Source organism: Petromyzon marinus, chromosome 20 (assembly GCF_048934315.1).
Source record: "Petromyzon marinus isolate PM22_M1 ecotype Great Lakes invasive population chromosome 20, UKy_Petmar_22M1.pri1.0, whole genome shotgun sequence".
NCBI classification, from domain to species: domain Eukaryota; kingdom Metazoa; phylum Chordata; class Hyperoartia; order Petromyzontiformes; family Petromyzontidae; genus Petromyzon; species Petromyzon marinus.
This window is the reverse complement of record NC_133686.1, coordinates 12,846,715-12,869,943: the sequence shown is the minus strand read 5'-3', so window position 1 is coordinate 12,869,943 and position 23,229 is coordinate 12,846,715. Positions and strand designations below refer to the sequence as shown.

Genomic DNA, 23,229 nt, shown 5'->3' with positions numbered 1-23,229 from the left:
TCCTCGATGAACACATGGAACATTTCCTCGATGAACACCATGGGACACTTCCTCTATGAAAACCATGGAACACTTCCTCTATGAGCACCATGGACATTTCCTCGATGAACACTATGGGACATTTCCTCTATGAACACCATGGGACATTTCCTCTATGAACACCATGGGACATTCCCTCGATAAACACCATGGGACACTTCCTCGATGAACACCATGGGACACTTCCTCGATGAGCACCATGGGACATTTCCTCGGTGAACACCATGGGACATTTCCTCGGTGAACACCATGGGACATTTTCTCGATGAACACCATGAAACATTTCCTCGGTGAACACCATGGGACATTTGCTCGTTGAACACCATGGGACATTTCCTCGGTGAACACCATGGGACATTTCCTCGGTGAACACCATGGGACATTTCCTCGGTGAACACCATGGGACATTTCGTCGGTGAAGACCATGGGTCACTTCCTCGGTGAACAACATGGGACATTTCGTCGGTGAACACCATGAGTCACTTCCTCGGTGAACACCATAGGACACTTCCTCGATGAACACCATGGGATATTTTCCCGATGAACACCATGAGACATTTCGTCGGTGAACACCATGGGTCACTTCCTCTATGAACACCATGGGACACTTCCTCGATGAACACCATGGGACATTTTCTCGATGAACACCATGGGACATTTCCTCGGTGAACACGATGGGACATTTCGTCGGTGAACACCATGGGTCACTTCCTCTATGAACACCATGGGACATTTTCTCAATGAACACCATGAGACATTTCCTCGTTGAACACCATGGGACATTTCCTCGGTGAACACCATGGGACATTTCCTCAGTGAACACCATGGGACATTTCCTCGATGAACACCATGGGACATTTCCTCGGTGAACACCATGGGACATTTCCTCAGTGAACACCATGAGACATTTCCTCGATGAACACCATGGGACATTTCCTCGATGAACACCATGGAACATTTCCTCTATGAACACCATGGGACATTTCCTCTATGAACACCATGGGAAATTTCCTCGGTTAACACCATGGGACATTTCTTCCGTGAACACCATGAGACACTTTCTCTATGAACACCTTGGGACATTTCCTCGATGAACACCATGGAACATTTCCTCGATGAACACCATGGGACATTTCCTCGGTGAACACCATGGGACATTTCCTCAGTGAACACCATGGGACATTTCCTCGATGAACACCATTGGACATTTCCTTGGTGAACACCATGGGACATTTCCTCAGTGAACACCATGGGACATTTCCTCGATGAACACCATGGGACATTTCCTCGATGAACACCATGGAACATTTCCTCTTTGAACACCATGGGACATTTCCTCTATGAACACCATGGGACATTTCCTCGGTTAACACCATGGGACATTTCTTCGGTGAACACCATGAGACACTTTCCTATGAACACCTTGGGACATTTCCTCGATGAACACCATGGAACATTTCCTCGATGAACACCATGGGATATTTCCTCGGTGAACACCATGGAACATTTCCTCGGTGAACACCATGGGACATTTCCTCAGTGAACACCATGGGAAATTTCCTCAGTGAACACCATGGGACATTTCCTTTATGAACACCATGGACATTTCCTCGATGAACACCATGGGATATTTCCTCGGTGAACACCATGGGACATTTCCTCTATGAACACCATGGACATTTCCTCGATGAACACCATGGGACATTTCCTCGGTGAACACCATGGGACATTTCCTCGCTGAACACCATGGGACACTTCTTCTGACACACCATGGGACATTTCCTCGATTAACACAATGGTACACTTCCTCGATGAACACCATGAGACATTTCCTCGATGAACACCATGGGACATTTCCTCGGTGAACACCATGGAACATTTCCTCAGTGAACACCATGGGACATTTCCTCTATGAACACCATGGGACATTTCCTCTATGAACACAATGGGACTTTTCTTCTATGAAAACAATGGGACATTTCCTCTATGAACACCATGGGACATTTCCTCGGTGAACACCATGGGACATTTCCTCGATGAACACCATGGGAAATTTCCTCTATGAAAACCATGGACATTTCCTCGGTGAGCACAATGTTAAATTTCCTCAGTGAACACCAAGGGACATTTCCTCGATGAACACCATGGGACATTTCCTCGGTGAACACCATGGGACATTTCCTCGGTGAACACCATGGGACATTTCATCGGTGAACACCATGGGACACTTCCTCTATGAACACCATTGTACATTTCCTCGATGAACACCATGGAACACTTCCTCGATGAACACCATGGAACATTTCCTCGATGAACACCATGGAACACTTCCTCGATGAACACATGGAACATTTCCTCGATGAACACCATGGGACACTTCCTCTATGAAAACCATGGAACACTTCCTCTAAGAACACCATGGACATTTCCTCGATGAACACTATGGGACATTTCCTCTATGAACACCATGGGACATTTCCTCTATGAACACCATGGGACATTCCCTCGATAAACACCATGGGACACTTTCTCGATGAACACCATGGGACACTTCCTCGATGAGCACCATGGGACATTTCCTCGGTGAACACCATGGGACATTTCCTCGGTGAACACCATGGGACATTTTCTCGATGAACACCATGAGACATTTCCTCGGTGAACACCATGGGACATTTGCTCGTTGAACACCATGGGACATTTCCTCGGTGAACACCATGGGACATTTCCTCGGTGAACACCATGGGACATTTCCTCGGTGAACACCATGGGACATTTCGTCGGTGAAGACCATGGGTCACTTCCTCGGTGAACAACATGGGACATTTCGTCGGTGAACACCATGAGTCACTTCCTCGGTGAACACCATGGGACACTTCCTCAATGAACACCATGGGATATTTTCCCGATGAACACCATGAGACATTTCGTCGGTGAACACCATGGGTCACTTCCTCTATGAACACCATGGGGCACTTCCTCGATGAACACCATGGGACATTTTCTCGATGAACACCATGGGACATTTCCTCGGTGAACACGATGGGACATTTCGTCGGTGAACACCATGGGTCACTTCCTCTATGAACACCATGGGACATTTTCTCAATGAACACCATGAGACATTTCCTCGTTGAACACCATGGGACATTTCCTCGGTGAACACCATGGGACATTTCCTCAGTGAACACCATGGGACATTTCCTCGATGAACACCATGGGACATTTCCTCGGTGAACACCATGGGACATTTCCTCAGTGAACACCATGAGACATTTCCTCGATGAACACCATGGGACATTTCCTCGATGAACACCATGGAACATTTCCTCTATGAACACCATGGGACATTTCCTCTATGAACACCATGGGAAATTTCCTCCGTTAACACCATGGGACATTTCTTCAGTGAACACCATGAGACACTTTCTCTATGAACACCTTGGGACATTTCCTCGATGAACACCATGGAACATTTCCTCGATGAACACCATGGGACATTTCCTCAGTGAACACCATGGGACATTTCCTTGATGAACACCATTGGACATTTCCTTGGTGAACACCATGGGACATTTACTCAGTGAACACCATGGGACATTTCCTCGATGAACACCATGGGACATTTCCTCGATGAACACCATGGAACATTTCCTCTTTGAACACCATGGGACATTTCCTCAGTTAACACCATGGGACATTTCTTCGGTGAACACCATGAGACACTTTCCTATGAACACCTTGGGACATTTCCTCGATGAACACCATGGAACATTTCCTCGATGAACACCATGGGATATTTCCTCGGTGAACACCATGGAACATTTCCTCTATGAACACCATGGTACATTTCCTCTATGAACACCATGGGAAATTTCCTCTATGAACATCATGGGACATTTCCTCTATGAACACCATGGGAAATTTCCTCCGTTAACACCATGGGACATTTCTTCAGTGAACACCATGAGACACTTTCTCTATGAACACCTTGGGACATTTCCTCGATGAACACCATGAGACATTTCCTCTACGAACACCATGGGACATTTCCTCTATGAACACCATGGGACATTTCCTCGATGAACACCATGAGACATTTCCTCTACGAACACCATGGGACATTTCCTCTATGAACACCATGGGACATTTCCTCGGTTAACACCATGGGACATTTCTTCGGTGAACACCATGAGACACTTTCCTATGAACACCTTGGGACATTTCCTCGATGAACACCATGGAACATTTCCTCGATGAACACCATGGGATATTTCCTCGGTGAACACCATGGAACATTTCCTCGGTGAACACCATGGGACATTTCCTCAGTGAACACCATGGGAAATTTCCTCAGTGAACACCATGGGACATTTCCTTTATGAACACCATGGACATTTCCTCGATGAACACCATGGGATATTTCCTCGGTGAACACCATGGGACATTTCCTCTATGAACACCATGGACATTTCCTCGATGAACACCATGGGACATTTCCTCGGTGAACACCATGGGACATTTCCTCGGTGAACACCATGGGACACTTCCTCTGACACACCATGGGATATTTCCTCGATGAACACAATGGTACACTTCCTCGATGAACACCATGAGACATTTCCTCGATGAACACCATGGGACATTTCCTCGGTGAACACCATGGAACATTTCCTCAGTGAACACCATGGGACATTTCCTCTATGAACACCATGGGACATTTCCTCTATGAACACAATGGGACATTTCTTCTATGAACACAATGGGGCATTTCCTCTACGAACACCATGGGACATTTCCTCGGTGAACACCATGGGACATTTCCTCGATGAACACCATGGGACATTTCCTCGGTGAAGACCATGGGACATTTCCTCGGTGAACACCATGGGACATTTCATCGGTGAACACCATGGGACATTTCATCGGTGAACACCATGGGACACTTCCTCTATGAACACCATTGTACATTTCCTCGATGAACACCATGGAACACTTCCTCGATGAACACCATGGAACATTTCCTCGATGAACACCATGGAACACTTCCTCGATGAACACATGGAACATTTCCTCGATGAACACCATGGGACACTTCCTCTATGAAAACCATGGAACACTTCCTCTATGAACACCATGGACATTTCCTCAATGAACACTATGGGACATTTCCTCTATGAACACCATGGGACATTTCCTCTATGAACACCATGGGACATTCCCTCGATAAACACCATGGGACACTTCTTCGATGAACACCATGGGACACTTCCTCGATGAGCACCATGGGACATTTCCTCGGTGAACACCATGGGACATTTCCTCGGTGAACACCATGGGACATTTCATCGGTGAACACCATGGGACACTTCCTCTATGAACACCATTGTACATTTCCTCGATGAACACCATGGAACACTTCCTCGATGAACACCATGGAACATTTCCTCGATGAACACCATGGAACACTTCCTCGATGAACACATGGAACATTTCCTCGATGAACACCATGGGACACTTCCTCTATGAAAACCATGGAACACTTCCTCTATGAACACCATGGACATTTCCTCAATTAACACTATGGGACATTTCCTCTATGAACACCATGGGACATTTCCTCTATGAACACCATGGGACATTCCCTCGATAAACACCATGGGACACTTCTTCGATGAACACCATGGGACACTTCCTCGATGAGCACCATGGGACATTTCCTCGGTGAACACCATGGGACATTTCCTCGGTGAACACCATGGGACATTTTCTCGATGAACACCATGAGACATTTCCTTGGTGAACACCATGGGACATTTGCTCGTTGAACACCATGGGACATTTCCTCGGTGAACACCATGGGACATTTCCTCGGTGAACACCATGGGACATTTCCTCGGTGAACACCATGGGACATTTCGTCGGTGAAGACCATGGGTCACTTCCTCGGTGAACAACATGGGACATTTCGTCAGTGAACACCATGAGTCACTTCCTCGGTGAACACCATGGGACACTTCCTCGATGAACACCATGGGATATTTTCCCGATGAACACCATGAGACATTTCGTCGGTGAACACCATGGGTCACTTCCTCTATGAACACCATGGGACACTTCCTCGATGAACACCATGGGACATTTTCTCGATGAACACCATGGGACATTTCCTCGGTGAACACCCTGGGACATTTCGTCGGTGAACACCATGGGTCACTTCCTCTATGAACACCATGGGACATTTTCTCAATGAACACCATGAGACATTTCCTCGTTGAACACCATGGGACATTTCCTCGGTGAACACCATGGGACATTTCCTCAGTGAACACCATGGGACATTTCCTCGATGAACACCATGGGACATTTCCTCGGTGAACACCATGGGACATTTCCTCAGTGAACACCATGAGACATTTCCTCGATGAACACCATGGGACATTTCCTCGATGAACACCATGGAACATTTCCTCTATGAACACCATGTGACATTTCCTCTATGAACACCATGGGAAATTTCCTCGGTTAACACCATGGGACATTTCTTCAGTGAACACCATGAGACACTTTCTCTATGAACACCTTGGGACATTTCCTCGATGAACACCATGGAACATTTCCTCGATGAACACCATGGAACATTTCCTCGGTGAACACCATGGGACGTTTCCTCAGTGAACACCATGGGACATTTCCTCGATGAACACCATTGGACATTTCCTTGGTGAACACCATGGGACATTTCCTCAGTGAACACCATGGGACATTTCCTCGATGAACACCATGGGACATTTCTTCAGTGAACACCATGAGACACTTTCCTATGAACACCTTGGGACATTTCCTCGATGAACACCATGGAACATTTCCTTGATGAACACCATGTGATATTTCCTCGGTGAACACCATGGAACATTTCATCGGTGAACACCATGGGACATTTCCTCAGTGAACACCATGGGAAATTTCCTCAGTGAACACCATGGGACATTTCCTTTATGAACACCATGGACATTTCCTCGATGAACACCATGGGATATTTCCTCGGTGAACACCATGGGACATTTCCTCTATGAACACCATGGACATTTCCTCGATGAACACCATGGGACATTTCCTCGGTGAACACCATGGGACATTTCCTCGGTGAACACCATGGGACACTTCCTCTGACACACCATGGGACATTTCCTCGATGAACACCATGGTACACTTCCTCGATGAACACCATGAGACATTTCCTCGATGAACACCATGGGACATTTCCTTGGTGAACACCATGGAACATTTCCTCAGTGAACACCATGGGACATTTCCTCTATGAACACCATGGGACATTTCCTCTATGAACACAATGGGACATTTCTTCTATGAACACAATGGGATATTTCCTCTATGAACACCATGGGACATTTCCTCGGTGAACACCATGGGACATTTCCTCGATGAACACCATGGGACATTTCCTCTATGAAAACCATGGACATTTCCTCAGTGAACACCATGTTAAATTTCCTCAGTGAACACCAAGGGACATTTCCTCGATGAACACCATGGTACATTTCCTCAGTGAACACCATGAGACATTTCCTCGATGAACACCATGGGACATTTCCTCGATGAACACCATGGAACATTTCATCTATGAACACCATGGGACATTTCCTCTATGAACACCATGGGAAATTTCCTCGGTTAACACCATGGGACATTTCTTCAGTGAACACCATGAGACACTTTCTCTATGAACACCTTGGGACATTTCCTCGATGAACACCATGGAACATTTCCTCGATGAACACCATGGGACATTTCCTCGGTGAACACCATGGGACATTTCCTCAGTGAACACCATGGGACATTTCCTCGATGAACACCATTGTACATTTCCTTGGTGAACACCATGGGACATTTCCTCAGTGAACACCATGGGACATTTCCTCGATGAACACCATGGGACATTTCCTCGATGAACACCATGGAACATTTCCTCTTTGAACACCATGGGACATTTCCTCTATGAACACCATGGGACATTTCCTCGGTTAACACCATGGGACATTTCTTCGGTGAACACCATGAGACACTTTCCTATGAACACCTTGGGACATTTCCTCGATGAACACCATGGAACATTTCCTCGATGAACACCATGGGATATTTCCTCGGTGAACACCATGGAACATTTCCTCGGTGAACACCATGGGACATTTCCTCAGTGAACACCATGGGAAATTTCCTCAGTGAACACCATGGGACATTTCCTTTATGAACACCATGGACATTTCCTCGATGAACACCATGGGATATTTCCTCGGTGAACACCATGGGACATTTCCTCTATGAACACCATGGACATTTCCTCGATGAACACCATGGGACATTTCCTCGGTGAACACCATGGGACATTTCCTCGCTGAACACCATGGGACACTTCCTCTGACACACCATGGGACATTTCCTCGATGAACACAATGGTACACTTCCTCGATGAACACCATGAGACATTTCCTCGATGAACACCATGGGACATTTCCTCGGTGAACACCATGGAACATTTCCTCAGTGAACACCATGGGACATTTCCTCTATGAACACCATGGGACATTTCCTCTATGAACACAATGGGACATTTCCTCGATGAACACCATGGAACACTTCCTCGATGAACACCATGGAACATTTCCTCGATGAACACCATGGAACACTTCCTCGATGAACACATGGAACATTTCCTCTATGAACACCATGGGACACTTCCTCTATGAAAACCATGGAACACTTCCTCTATGAACACCATGGACATTTCCTCGATGAACACTATGGGACATTTCCTCTATGAACACCATGGACATTTCCTCGATGAACACTATGGGACAATTTCCTCTATGAACACCATGGGACATTTCCTCTATGAACACCATGGGACATTCCCTCGATAAACACCATGGGACACTTCCTCGATGAACACCATGGGACACTTCCTCGATGAACACCATGGGACATTTCCTCGGTGAACAGCATGGGACATTTCCTCGGTGAACACCATGGGACATTTTCTCGATGAACACCATGAGACATTTCCTCGGTGAACACCATGGGACATTTGCTCGTTGAACACCATGGGACATTTCCTCGGTGAACACCATGGGACATTTCCTCAGTGAACACCATGGGACATTTCTTCGGTGAACACCATGGGTCATTTCGTCGGTGAAGACGATGGGTCACTTCCTCGGTGAACAACATGGGACATTTCGTCGGTGAACACCATGAGTCACTTCCTCGGTGAACACCATGGGACACTTCCTCGATGAACACCATGGGATCTTTTCCCGATGAACACCATGAGACATTTCGTCGGTGAACACCATGGGTCACTTCCTCTATGAACACCATGGGACACTTCCTCGATGAACACCATGGGACATTTTCTCGATGAACACCATGGGACATTTCCTCGGTGAACACCATGGGACTTTTCGTCGGTGAACACCATGGGTCACTTCCTCTATGAACACCATGGGACATTTTCACAATGAACACCATGAGACATTTCCTCGTTGAACACCATGGGACATTTCCTCGGTGAACACCATGGGACATTTCCTCAGTGAACACCATGGGACATTTCCTCGATGAACACCATGGGACATTTCCTCGGTGAACACCATGGGACATTTCCTCAGTGAACACCATGAGACATTTCCTCGATGAACACCATGGGACATTTCCTCGATGAACACCATGGAATATTTCCTCTATGAACACCATGGGACATTTCCTCTATGAACACCATGGGACATTTCCTTGGTTAACACCATGGGACATTTCTTCGGTGAACACCATGAGACACTTTCTCTATGAACACCTTGGGACATTTCCTCGATGAACACTATGGAACATTTCCTCGATGAACACCATGGGACATTTCCCCGGTGAACACCATGGGACATTTCCTCAGTGAACACCATGGGACATTTCCTCGATGAACACCATTGGACATTTCCTTGGTGAACACCATGGGACATTTCCTCAGTGAACACCATGGGACATTTCCTCGATGAACACCATGGGACATTTCCTCGATGAACACCATGGAACATTTCCTCTTTGAACACCATGGGACATTTCCTCTATGAACACCATGGGACATTTCCTCGGTTAACACCATGGGACATTTCTTTGGTGAACACCATGAGACACTTTCCTATGAACACCTTGGGACATTTTCTCGATGAACACCATGGAACATTTCCTCGATGAACACCATGGGATATTTCCTCGGTGAACACCATGGAACATTTCCTCGGTGAACACCATGGGACATTTCCTCAGTGAACACCATGGGAAATTTCCTCAGTGAACACCATGGGACATTTCCTTTATGAACACCATGGACATTTCCTCGATGAACACCATGGGATATTTCCTCGGTGAACACCATGGGACATTTCCTCTATGAACACCATGGACATTTCCTCGATGAACACCATGGGACATTTCCTCGGTGAACACCATGGGACATTTCCTCGGTGAACACCATGGGACACTTCCTCTGACACACCATGGGACATTTCCTCGATGAACACAATGGTACACTTCCTCGATGAACACCATGATACATTTCCTCGATGAACACCATGGGACATTTCCTCGGTGAACACCATGGAACATTTCCTCAGTGAACACCATGGGACATTTCCCCTATGAACACCATGGGACATTTCCTCTATGAACACAATGGGACATTTCTTCTATGAACACAATGGGACATTTCCTCTATGAACACCATGGGACATTTCCTCGGTGAACACCATGGGACATTTCCTCGATGAACACCATGGGACATTTCCTCTATGAAAACCATGGACATTTCCTCGGTGAACACCATGTTAAATTTCCTCAGTGAACACCAAGGGACATTTCCTCGATGAACACCATGGGACATTTCCTCGGTGAACACCATGGGACATTTCCTCGGTGAACACCATGGGACATTTCATCGGTGAACACCATGGGACACTTCCTCTATGAACACCATTGTACATTTCCTCGATGAACACCATGGAACACTTCCTCGATGAACACCATGGAACATTTCCTCGATGAACACCATGGAACACTTCCTCGATGAACACATGGAACATTTCCTCGATGAACACCATGGGACACTTCCTCTATGAAAACCATGGAACACTTCCTCTATGAACACCATGGACATTTCCTCGATGAACACTATGGGACATTTCCTCTATGAACACCATGGGACATTTCCTCTATGAACACCATGGGACATTCCCTCGATAAACACCATGGGACACTTCCTCGATGAACACCATGGGACACTTCCTCGATGAGCACCATGGGACATTTCCTCGGTGAACACCATGGGACATTTCCTCGGTGAACACCATGGGACATTTTCTCGATGAACACCATGAGACATTTCCTCGGTGAACACCATGGGACATTTGCTCGTTGAACACCATGGGACATTTCCTCGGTGAACACCATGGGACATTTCCTCGGTGAACACCATGGGACATTTCCTCGGTGAACACCATGGGACATTTCGTCGGTGAAGACCATGGGTCACTTCCTCGGTGAACAACATGGGACATTTCGTCGGTGAACACCATGGGACATTTTCTCGATGAACACCATGAGACATTTCCTCGGTGAACACCATGGGACATTTGCTCGTTGAACACCATGGGACATTTCCTCGGTGAACACCATGGGACATTTCCTCGGTGAACACCATGGGACATTTCCTCGGTGAACACCATGGGACATTTCGTCGGTGAAGACCATGGGTCACTTCCTCGGTGAACACCATGGGACACTTCCTCTATGAACACCATGGGACACTTCCTCGATGAACACCATGGGACATTTTCTCGATGAACACCATGGGACATTTCCTCGGTGAACACCCTGGGACATTTCGTCGGTGAACACCATGGGTCACTTCCTCTATGAACACCATGGGACATTTTCTCAATGAACACCATGAGACATTTCCTCGTTGAACACCATGGGACATTTCCTCGGTGAACACCATGGGACATTTCCTCAGTGAACACCATGGGACATTTCCTCGATGAACACCATGGGACATTTCCTCGGTGAACACCATGGGACATTTCCTCAGTGAACACCATGAGACATTTCCTCGATGAACACCATGGGACATTTCCTCGATGAACACCATGGAACATTTCCTCTATGAACACCATGGGACATTTCCTCTATGAACACCATGGGAAATTTCCTCGGTTAACACCATGGGACATTTCTTCAGTGAACACCATGAGACACTTTCTCTATGAACACCTTGGGACATTTCCTCGATGAACACCATGGAACATTTCCTCCATGAACACCATGGGACATTTCCTCGGTGAACACCATGGGACGTTTCCTCAGTGAACACCATGGGACATTTCCTCGATGAACACCATTGGACATTTCCTTGGTGAACACCATGGGACATTTCCTCAGTGAACACCATGGGACATTTCCTCGATGAACACCATGGGACATTTCCTCGATGAACACCATGGAACATTTCCTCTTTGAACACCATGGGACATTTCCTCTATGAACACCATGGGACATTTCCTCGGTTAACACCATGGGACACTTTCCTATGAACACCTTGGGACATTTCCTCGATGAACACCATGGAACATTTCCTCGATGAACACCATGGGATATTTCCTCGGTGAACACCATGGAACATTTCCTCGTTGAACACCATGGGACATTTCCTCAGTGAACACCATGGGAAATTTCCTCAGTGAACACCATGGGACATTTCCTTTATTAACACCATGGACATTTCCTCGATGAACACCATGGTATATTTCCTCGGTGAACACCATGGGACATTTCCTCTATGAACACCATGGACATTTCCTCAATGAACACCATGGGACCTTTCCTCGGTGAACACCATGGGACATTTCCTCGGTGAACACCATGGGACACTTCCTCTGACACACCATGGGACATTTCCTCGATGAACACCATGGTACACTTCCTCGATGAACACCATGAGACATTTCCTCGATGAACACCATGGGACATTTCCTCGGTGAACACCATGGGACATTTCCTCGATGAACACCATGGGACATTTCCTCTATGAAAACCATGGACATTTCCTCGGTGAACACCATGTTAAATTTCCTCAGTGAACACCAAGGGACATTTCCTCGATGAACACCATGGGTCATTTCCTCAGTGAACACCATGGGACATTTCCTCGGTGAACACCATGGGACATTTCCTCGGTGAACACCATGGGACACTTCCTCTATGAACACCATGGTACATTTCCTCGATGAACACCATGGAACACTTCCTCGATGAACACCATGGAACATTTCCTCAATGAACACCATGGGACACTTCCTCTATGAACACCATGGGACATTTCCTCTATGAACACCATGGGACATTTCCTCGATGAACACCATGGAACACTTCCACGATGAACACCATGGAACATTTCCTCGATGAACACCATGGAACACTTCCTCGATGAACACCATGGAACATTTCCTCGATGAACACCATGGGACACTTCCTCTATGAAAACCATGGAACACTTCCTCTATGAACACCATGGACATTTCCTCGATGAACACCATGGGACACTTCCGCGATGAACACCATGGGACATTTCCTCGATGAACACCATTGGACATTTCCTTGGTGAACACCATGGGACATTTCCTCAGTGAACACCATGGGACATTTCCTCGATGAACACCATGGGACATTTCCTCGATGAACACCATGGAACATTTCCTCTTTGAACACCATGGGACATTTCCTCTATGAACACCATGGGACATTTCCTCGGTTAACACCATGGGACACTTTCCTATGAACACCTTGGGACATTTCCTCGATGAACACCATGGAACATTTCCTCGATGAACACCATGGGATATTTCCTCGGTGAACACCATGGAACATTTCCTCGTTGAACACCATGGGACATTTCCTCAGTGAACACCATGGGAAATTTCCTCAGTGAACACCATGGGACATTTCCTTTATTAACACCATGGACATTTCCTCGATGAACACCATGGTATATTTCCTCGGTGAACACCATGGGACATTTCCTCTATGAACACCATGGACATTTCCTCAATGAACACCATGGGACCTTTCCTCGGTGAACACCATGGGACATTTCCTCGGTGAACACCATGGGACACTTCCTCTGACACACCATGGGACATTTCCTCGATGAACACCATGGTACACTTCCTCGATGAACACCATGAGACATTTCCTCGATGAACACCATGGGACATTTCCTCGGTGAACACCATGGGACATTTCCTCGATGAACACCATGGGACATTTCCTCTATGAAAACCATGGACATTTCCTCGGTGAACACCATGTTAAATTTCCTCAGTGAACACCAAGGGACATTTCCTCGATGAACACCATGGGTCATTTCCTCAGTGAACACCATGGGACATTTCCTCGGTGAACACCATGGGACATTTCCTCGGTGAACACCATGGGACACTTCCTCTATGAACACCATGGTACATTTCCTCGATGAACACCATGGAACACTTCCTCGATGAACACCATGGAACATTTCCTCAATGAACACCATGGGACACTTCCTCTATGAACACCATGGGACATTTCCTCTATGAACACCATGGGACATTTCCTCGATGAACACCATGGAACACTTCCACGATGAACACCATGGAACATTTCCTCGATGAACACCATGGAACACTTCCTCGATGAACACCATGGAACATTTCCTCGATGAACACCATGGGACACTTCCTCTATGAAAACCATGGAACACTTCCTCTATGAACACCATGGACATTTCCTCGATGAACACCATGGGACACTTCCGCGATGAACACCATGGGACACTTCCTCGATGAACACCATTGGACATTTTCTCAATGAACACCATGAGACATTTCCTCGTTGAACACCATGGGACATTTCCTCGGTGAACACCATGGGACATTTCCTCAGTGAACACCATGGGACATTTCCTCGATGAACACCATGGGACATTTCCTCGGTGAACACCATGGGACATTTCCTCAGTGAACACCATGAGACATTTCCTCGATGAACACCATGGGACATTTCCTCGATGAACACCATGGAACATTTCCTCTATGAACACCATGGGACATTTCCTCTATGAACACCATGGGAAATTTCCTCGGTTAACACCATGGGACATTTCTTCAGTGAACACCATGAGACACTTTCTCTATGAACACCTTGGGACATTTCCTCAATGAACACCATGGAACATTTCCTCGATGAACACCATGGGACATTTCCTCGGTGAACACCATGGGACATTTCCTCAGTGAACACCATGGGACATTTCCTCGATGAACACCATTGGACATTTCCTTGGTGAACACCATGGGACATTTCCTCAGTGAACACCATGGGACATTTCCTCGATGAACACCATGGGACATTTCCTCGATGAACACCATGGAACATTTCCTCTTTGAACACCATGGGACATTTCCTCTATGAACACCATGGGACATTTCCTCGGTTAACACCATGGGACATTTCTTCGGTGAACACCATGAGACACTTTCCTATGAACACCTTGGGACATTTCCTCGATGAACACCATGGAACATTTCCTCGATGAACACCATGGGATATTTCCTCGGTGAACACCATGGAACATTTCCTCGGTGAACACCATGGGACATTTCCTCAGTGAACACCATGGGAAATTTCCTCAGTGAACACCATGGGACATTTCCTTTATGAACACCATGGACATTTCCTCGATGAACACCATGGGATATTTCCTCGGTGAACACCATGGGACATTTCCTCTATGAACACCATGGACATTTCCTCGATGAACACCATGGGACATTTCCTCGGTGAACACCATGGGACATTTCCTCGGTGAACACCATGGGACACTTCCTCTGACACACCATGGGACATTTCCTCGATGAACACCATGGTACACTTCCTCGATGAACACCATGAGACATTTCCTCGATGAACACCATGGGACATTTCCTCGGTGAACACCATGGAACATTTCCTCAGTGAACACCATGGGACATTTCCTCTATGAACACCATGGGACATTTCCTCTATGAACACAATGGGACATTTCTTCTATGAACACAATGGGATATTTCCTCTATGAACACCATGGGACATTTCCTCGGTGAACACCATGGGACATTTCCTCGATGAACACCATGGGACATTTCCTCTATGAAAACCATGGACATTTCCTCGGTGAACACCATGTTAAATTTCCTCAGTGAACACCAAGGGACATTTCCTCGATGAACACCATGGGTCATTTCCTCGGTGAACACCATGGGACATTTCCTCGGTGAACACCATGGGACATTTCCTCGGTGAACACCATGGGACACTTCCTCTATGAACACCATGGTACATTTCCTCGATGAACACCATGGAACACTTCCTCGATGAACACCATGGAACATTTCCTCAATGAACACCATGGGACACTTCCTCTATGAACACCATGGGACATTTCCTCTATGAACACCATGGGACATTTCCTCGATGAACACCATGGAACACTTCCACGATGAACACCATGGAACATTTCCTCGATGAACACCATGGAACACTTCCTCGATGAACACCATGGAACATTTCCTCGATGAACACCATGGGACACTTCCTCTATGAAAACCATGGAACACTTCCTCTATGAACACCATGGACATTTCCTCGATGAACACCATGGGACACTTCCGCGATGAACACCATGGGACACTTCCTCGATGAACACCATGGGACATTTCCTCGGTGAACACCATGGGACATTTCCTCGGTGAACACCATGGGACATTTTCTCGATGAACACCATGAGACATTTCCTCGGTGAACACCATGGTACATTTCCTCGGTGAACACCATGGGACATTTCCTCGGTGAACACCATGGGACACTTCCTCTGACACACCATGGGACATTTCCTCGATGAACACCATGGTACACTTCCTCGATGAACACCATGAGACATTTCCTCGATGAACACCATGGGACATTTCCTCGGTGAACACCATGGAACATTTCCTCAGTGAACACCATGGGACATTTCCTCTATGAACACCATGGGACATTTCCTCTATGAACACAATGGGACATTTCTTCTATGAACACAATGGGATATTTCCTCTATGAACACCATGGGACATTTCCTCGGTGAACACCATGGTACATTTCCTCGATGAACACCATGGGACATTTCCTCTATGAAAACCATGGACATTTCCTCGGTGAACACCATGTTAAATTTCCTCAGTGAACACCAAGGGACATTTCCTCGATGAACACCATGGGTCATTTCCTCGGTGAACACCATGGTACATTTCCTCAGTGAACACCATGGGACATTTCCTCGATGAACACCATGGGACATTTCCTCTATGAAAACCATGGACATTTCCTCGGTGAACACCATGTTAAATTTCCTCAGTGAACACCAAGGGACATTTCCTCGATGAACACAATGGGACATTTCTTCTATGAACACAATGGGATATTTCCTCTATGAACACCATGGGACATTTCCTCGGTGAACACCATGGGACATTTCCTCGATGAACACCATGGGACATTTCCTCTATGAAAACCATGGACATTTCCTCGGTGAACACCATGTTAAATTTCCTCAGTGAACACCAAGGGACATTTCCTCGATGAACACCATGGGTCATTTCCTCGGTGAACACCATGGGACATTTCCTCGGTGAACACCATGGGACATTTCCTCAGTGAACACCATGGGACACTTCCTCTATGAACACCATGGTACATTTCCTCGATGAACACCATGGAACACTTCCTCGATGAACACCATGGAACATTTCCTCAATGAACACCATGGGACACTTCCTCTATGAACACCATGGGACATTTCCTCTATGAACACCATGGGACATTTCCTCGATGAACACCATGGAACACTTCCACGATGAACACCATGGAACATTTCCTCGATGAACACCATGGAACACTTCCTCGATGAACACCATGGAACATTTCCTCGATGAACACCATGGGACACTTCCTCTATGAAAACCATGGAACACTTCCTCTATGAACACCATGGACATTTCCTCGATGAACACCATGGGACACTTCCGCGATGAACACCATGGGACACTTCCTCGATGAACACCATGGGACATTTCCTCGGTGACCACCATGGGACATTTCCTCGGTGAACACCATGGGACATTTTCTCGATGAACACCATGAGACATTTCCTCGGTGAACACCATGGTACATTTCCTCGGTGAACACCATGGGACATTTCCTCGGTGAACACCATGGGACACTTCCTCTGACACACCATGGGACATTTCCTCGATGAACACCATGGTACACTTCCTCGATGAACACCATGAGACATTTCCTCGATGAACACCATGGGACATTTCCTCGGTGAACACCATGGAACATTTCCTCAGTGAACACCATGGGACATTTCCTCTATGAACACCATGGGACATTTCCTCTATGAACACAATGGGACATTTCTTCTATGAACACAATGGGATATTTCCTCTATGAACACCATGGGACATTTCCTCGGTGAACACCATGGTACATTTCCTCGATGAACACCATGGGACATTTCCTCTATGAAAACCATGGACATTTCCTGGGTGAACACCATGTTAAATTTCCTCAGTGAACACCAAGGGACATTTCCTCGATGAACACCATGGGTCATTTCCTCGGTGAACACCATGGTACATTTCCTCAGTGAACACCATGGGACATTTCCTCGATGAACACCATGGGACATTTCCTCTATGAAAACCATGGACATTTCCTCAGTGAACACCATGTTAAATTTCCTCAGTGAACACCAAGGGACATTTCCTCGATGAACACCATGGGTCATTTCCTCGGTGAACACCATGGGACACTTCCTCTATGAACACCATGGGACATTTCCTCGGTGAACACCATGGGACATTTCCTCAGTGAACACCATGGGACATTTCCTCGATGAACACCATTGGACATTTCCTCGATGAACACCATGGACATTTCCTCGATGAACACCATGGGATATTTCCTCGGTGAACACCATGGGACATTTCCTCTATGAACACCATGGACATTTCCTCGATGAACACCATGGGACATTTCCTCGGTGAACACCATGGGACATTTCCTCGGTGAACACCATGGGACACTTCCTCTGACACACCATGGGACATTTCCTCGATGAACACCATGGTACACTTCCTCGATGAACACCATGAGACATTTCCTCGATGAACACCATGGAACATTTCCTCGATGAACACCATGGAACACTTCCATGATGAACACCATGGAACATTTCCTCGATGAACACCATGGAACACTTCCTCGATGAACACCATGGAACATTTCCTCGATGAACACCATGGGACACTTCCTCTATGAAAACCATGGAACACTTCCTCTATGAACACCATGGACATTTCCTCGATGAACACCATGGGACACTTCCGCGATGAACACCATGGGACACTTCCTCGATGAACACCATGGGACATTTCCTCGGTGAACACCATGGGACATTTCCTCGGTGAACACCATGGGACATTTTCTCGATGAACACCATGAGACATTTCCTCGGTGAACACCATGGTACATTTCCTCGGTGAACACCATGGGACATTTCCTCGGTGAACACCATGGGACACTTCCTCTGACACACCATGGGACATTTCCTCGATGAACACCATGGTACACTTCCTCGATGAACATCATGAGACATTTCCTCGATGAACACCATGGGACATTTCCTCGGTGAACACCATGGAACATTTCCTCAGTGAACACCATGGGACATTTCCTCTATGAACACCATGGGACATTTCCTCTATGAACACAATGGGACATTTCTTCTATGAACACAATGGGATATTTCCTCTATGAACACCATGGGACATTTCCTCGGTGAACACCATGGGACATTTCCTCGATGAACACCATGGGACATTTCCTCTATGAAAACCATGGACATTTCCTCGGTGAACACCATGTTAAATTTCCTCAGTGAACACCAAGGGACATTTCCTCGATGAACACCATGGGTCATTTCCTCGGTGAACACCATGGGACATTTCCTCGGTGAACACCATGGGACATTTCCTCCGTGAACACCATGGGACACTTCCTCTATGAACACCATGGTACATTTCCTCGATGAACACCATGGAACACTTCCTCGATGAACACCATGGAACATTTCCTCAATGAACACCATGGGACACTTCCTCTATGAACACCATGGGACATTTCCTCTATGAACACCATGGGACATTTCCTCGATGAACACCATGGAACACTTCCACGATGAACACCATGGAACATTTCCTCGATGAACACCATGGAACACTTCCTCGATGAACACCATGGAACATTTCCTCGATGAACACCATGGGACACTTCCTCTATGAAAACCATGGAACACTTCCTCTATGAACACCATGGACATTTCCTCGATGAACACCATGGGACACTTCCGCGATGAACACCATGGGACACTTCCTCGATGAACACCATGGGACATTTCCTCGGTGAACACCATGGGACATTTCCTCGGTGAACACCATGGGACATTTTCTCGATGAACACCATGAGACATTTCCTCGGTGAACACCATGGTACATTTCCTCGGTGAACACCATGGGACATTTCCTCGGTGAACACCATGGGACACTTCCTCTGACACACCATGGGACATTTCCTCGATGAACACCATGGTACACTTCCTCGATGAACACCATGAGATATTTCCTCGATGAACACCATGGGACATTTCCTCGGTGAACACCACGGAACATTTCCTCAGTGAACACCATGGGACATTTCCTCTATGAACACCATGGGACATTTCCTCTATGAACACAATGGGACATTTCTTCTATGAACACAATGGGATATTTCCTCTATGAACACCATGGGACATTTCCTCGGTGAACACCATGGTACATTTCCTCGATGAACACCATGGGACATTTCCTCTATGAAAACCATGGACATTTCCTCGGTGAACACCATGTTAAATTTCCTCAGTGAACACCAAGGGACATTTCCTCGATGAACACCATGGGTCATTTCCTCGGTGAACACCATGGTACATTTCCTCAGTGAACACCATGGGACATTTCCTCGATGAACACCATGGGACATTTCCTCTATGAAAACCATGGACATTTCCTCGGTGAACACCATGTTAAATTTCCTCAGTGAACACCAAGGGACATTTCCTCGATGAACACCATGGGTCATTTCCTCGGTGAACACCATGGGACACTTCCTCTATGAACACCATGGGACATTTCCTCGGTGAACACCATGGGACATTTCCTCAGTGAACACCATGGGACATTTCCTCGATGAACACCATTGGACATTTCCTTGGTGAACACCATGGGACATTTCCTCAGTGAACACCATGGGACATTTCCTCGATGAACACCATGGGACATTTCCTCGATGAACACCATGGAACATTTCCTCTTTGAACACAATGGGACATTTCCTCTATGAACACCATGGGACATTTCCTCGGTTTACACCATGGGACATTTCTTCGGTGAACACCATGAGACACTTTCCTATGAACACCTTGGGACATTTCCTCGATGAACACCATGGAACATTTCCTCGATGAACACCATGGGATATTTCCTCGGTGAACACCATGGAACATTTCCTCGGTGAACACCATGGGACATTTCCTCAGTGAACACCATGGGAAATTTCCTCAGTGAACACCATGGGACATTTCCTTTATGAACACCATGGACATTTCCTCGATGAACACCATGGGATATTTCCTCGGTGAACACCATGGGACATTTCCTCGGTGAACACCATGGGACATTTCCTCTATGAACACCATGGACATTTCCTCGATGAACACCATGGGACATTTCCTCGGTGAACACCATGGGACATTTCCTCGGTGAACACCATGGGACACTTCCTCTGACACACCATGGGACATTTCCTCGATGAACACCATGGTACACTTCCTCGATGAACACCATGAGACATTTCCTCGATGAACACCATGGGACATTTCCTCGGTGAACACCATGGAACATTTCCTCAGTGAACACCATGGGACATTTCCTCTATGAACACCATGGGACATTTCCTCTATGAACACAATGGGACATTTCTTCTATGAACACAATGGGATATTTCCTCTATGAACACCATGGGAAATTTCCTCGGTGAACACCATGGGACATTTCCTCGATGAACACCATGGGACATTTCCTCTATGAAAACCATGGACATTTCCTAGGTGAACACCATGTTAAATTTCCTCAGTGAACACCAAGGGACATTTCCTCGATGAACACCATGGGTCATTTCCTCGGTGAACACCATGGGACATTTCCTCGGTGAACACCATGGGACATTTCCTCGGTGAACACCATGGGACACTTCCTCTATGAACACCATGCTACATTTCCTCGATGAACACCATGGAACACTTCCTCGATTAACACCATGGAACATTTCCTCAATGAACACCATGGGACACTTCCTCTATGAACACCATGGGACATTTCCTCTATGAACACCATGGGACATTTCCTCGATGAACACCATGGAACACTTCCACGATGAACACCATGGAACATTTCCTCGATGAACACCATGGAACACTTCCTCGATGAACACCATGGAACATTTCCTCGATGAACACCATGGGACACTTCCTCTATGAAAACCATGGAACACTTCCTCTATGAACACCATGGACATTTCCTCGATGAACACCATGGGACACTTCCGCGATGAACACCATGGGACACTTCCTCGATGAACACCATGGGACATTTCCTCGGTGAACACCATGGGACATTTCCTCGGTGAACACCATGGGACATTTTCTCGATGAACACCATGAGACATTTCCTCGGTGAACACCATGGTACATTTCCTCGGTGAACACCATGGGACACTTCCTCTATGAAAACCATGGAACACTTCCTCTATGAACACCATGGACATTTCCTCGATGAACACCATGGGACACTTCCGCGATGAACACCATGGGACACTTCCTCGATGAACACCATGGGACATTTCCTCGGT

General features: G+C 46.6%; 1 long non-coding RNA gene across 1 annotated transcript in view; it reads left to right on the top strand.

Moving 5' to 3' along the window:
* Nucleotides 1-23,229, top strand: part of LOC142925387 (uncharacterized) — a 133,577-nt gene that overhangs the window by 38,575 nt on the left and 71,773 nt on the right. Inside the window, exon 1 of the long non-coding RNA XR_012942370.1 lies at nucleotides 1-23,229. This exon is cut by the window's left edge and continues 38,575 nt beyond it; it is cut by the window's right edge and continues 62,844 nt beyond it. This is a non-coding gene — a long non-coding RNA (uncharacterized LOC142925387).